This window comes from Triturus cristatus, chromosome 6, assembly GCF_964204655.1.
Source record: "Triturus cristatus chromosome 6, aTriCri1.1, whole genome shotgun sequence".
Lineage (NCBI taxonomy): Eukaryota > Metazoa > Chordata > Amphibia > Caudata > Salamandridae > Triturus > Triturus cristatus.
Window position 1 is genome coordinate 1378834057 of NC_140589.1, and position 3079 is coordinate 1378837135.

The window sequence follows — 3079 nt, forward strand, 5'->3', positions numbered from 1 at the left end:
AATGTCACTTTTGGTATCAAACAACTCGCCTCATCAAACTCTACCTTTTCCTAAAGTCAGATTTATTGTGAAAAGCTTACAGGTTGTCCACCTGGTTGCCACAGTCTTTCTTGTGCCCTGGGTGAGAGCCTACAGCTACTGCTGCTAAGACAGGAATCTAGCCCCCTGCCAAGAGGTATGAACTCTCTCAGGAGGCAGTAATAAAGGCCTGCCTGGGCGGGAGGTGTCACCTCCCTCCCTGACAGGGTGGCTAGTGAAGTGGCACATCAAGGAGGTTAGCTTCAAAGCGTCCACCACCTATGATATGCAATCAGGCTTCCGCCCAGAGAAGAAAAAAGCCAACCCCTGCCCCAGGCATATTTAAAACTCAGGCAGCCAGGAAAATTAAATAGTCAGGAGGCATACACCCCAGAAGGGTAGCCACCTCTCTAGGGTGGTATATCTGCTCTGTAGAGCCAAAGAAGGGTTCTGCCATTTTAACAAGTGGCAGAATGGAGGCTTCTGGATAGAAAAGGTGCCACCTCCAAAGGAAGTGTCACCTTAGGTGCGGATTTGCCGCTGGAGCTAGTAGCCCATGGGCTTCTAGCACCCACACCCCTAATGCTCCATAATCTAGGATTTAAGGAGCTCCCCTGGCACCAGAACCTCAGATCTGAACAACTTGCAACAAAGGACAAAGAAGAGACACGCGTTTGCAACTTCAGGACTTGCACAAAGCAAAGGCGTGATAACCTGCACCTGTGCCAACCACCCTGCAACTGCTCAAGTGCGACTCATCCTGGACCAGAGACTGGTTCCATAGAAAAGAGGAACCCCTCTACCACCCAAAGGCAACTCCAGAACTCCTTTGGACTGGAGGTACCAGTCCCCTGCAGCCTGCAGATAAAGCACACTCCTGGAACCAAAGAATGACATATTTATCCTCTTCAGATACATAATTGATGATTACCACTGCATTTATTGTTGCACCACAAAAATAACATCAGTTGGTGTATAAAAAATATGCAATCTGGGCAACTGCAATTATGCGGCAGGGTTAATGAACTTGTTTATTTGTTATTCTCCACATTCAATCAGGGACAATCACTGTAAGGCCTGTGGGTTACCTGTGAGTGGCCTAAACTTTTTGCATGGTCATATGATGAACAGTAGTGCTAGGCTGCTGTTTAACGGACTGATTATGGACAATTAGAAGGGCTTTATGACAATATGTTGAGCGTTTATTTCCATGCTAATAGAAATTTAGCAGGTGAAGCACAGATAGTGTTCATCACCACATATGATAAGAGATGTGAATGAGGACTGTGGAACCCTAGAATGAAGCAGGCCAAACCAGCAGGGTCTGCCAAAACATTTCAGGGTTAGAGATATTGAGCATATGACAACCATAGAGGCTTGTGAAATAAATAGTTTGAATAATTGCATTGCCCATAAAATGGGAAAAAGGAACTTTGTGAGTGCTAGAATCTGTTTTCAACAACTACGTGATTTGTTGCTAATCTGATGTTTCCACACAGCTTCATAGTACCAATAGTATGAGAGTATAGATAGAATTCATGACTAAATAGTGTTCAAAGTTATTTAAATAATCAAGGACTGCGGTGGTCCTGATGGTTATAGTCTCTCAACTATTCTCCATTTAGCCATGAAACTATGATTAAACGTGCATGAATATTACCAAACTGGGGGCATAGTTTTGGATTTTTTTTATTTTACTTATTTATGTCCTTGGCACCTATCTGTGGTATTGAGCCTGTGTTGAAATTCTCACATTATGGCAATTAAGAGGACAAACCAACAGGACCGTACTGGCCGTAGCGGGCACCGGACAATCCCCCTGTGCGCCACACGGGTGGGGGCCGGTTTTGGGCCCCTGGGGGCCGTTTTTGTTACAGGGCAGTTTTTGCAGCATAGCTGCAGAATCGGCCCTGTAGCAAAATCGGCCGAAAACCAGGGGGGGGGGGGGGGGGGCGGCCGAGCACTTTGTCAGGGCCAGTTTTGGTTCCCAGTCCGGCCCTGCAAACCAACACACAAAAGGTGATGGAAGGAATGCTTGAAATAAGTCCAACCACTGGCAATAGCCCGGGATAGCATTCCAAATCTTCGGGTTGGCTGGGTCCAAACGGAGGGTGGCATGATGGGCAAATGAGTGATGGGTTGGATTGCTACCCTGAGAGATTGGCAGTGGATAGACTTATTGCAAGCATTCCTCCTGTCACCTTTTGCGTCTTTGATGCAACTCCCTAAGTGCCCAAGGGTATGCCCAGATGTAGCTTCCTTGCTCAATGGGCCACTAGAGCAAAGCTACACTTGACTAAAGAGCCCCAATCAGGGTGAAACCAGTCTTGGGTGGCTTTTGTTCTGGTTCACAGAGGACCTGGCTTGGAAGTCCCGGCTGGACTGTTCACAGTGGAGAGGATGCAAGACTAATTTGCATATGGTTGGGTCTAATCTAAGGTGGCCTGGGGGTAAAAAGAACGATGGATTGGAATACTACCCCCAGCAATTGCTGGTGGTTAGACTTTTTGTATGCATTGCTTCCTGTCACCGTTCGTGTTAAGAGAACAAAGGCAGAGGAATCCAATGATTTTCTGTGGATTAAACAACTTGGTGATGTAAGAGTACCAATACTGCAGTGCAAGACTGTTTGTTTCAAGGTACATAACTCTGCCACTCTACCACATTTTAGTGAGATAACTATCAGAATGGGTGCTATCTACTCCATGTGTGACATCCAATGTATGTTGGGTTCCAGTCCTGTTTTCTTATCATATACTTAATAATAGAATTTAGTTTGATTCAAAGGGCTATATTTATGACATTTGCTGAACTGGGCAGCGCAGTAAGTCACCTTGTTGTGCTGTCCTGTGTCACAGGGAAAGAGCAAAATTGTGCCGTATTCATGCAATGCGGCACATTCCTGTCCTTTCTCCCTGCACTGGTGCCATTTTGGCTGCCCTGCTCCAATGCAGACACCCTTGCACCACAGTTCAAGGGTGCCTCTGTTGCCTGCAGGATTGTTTTTGTGCAGGAAGGAACACCTTTCAGCACAAAAACAATCGTGACAGGCTTTTTCCTC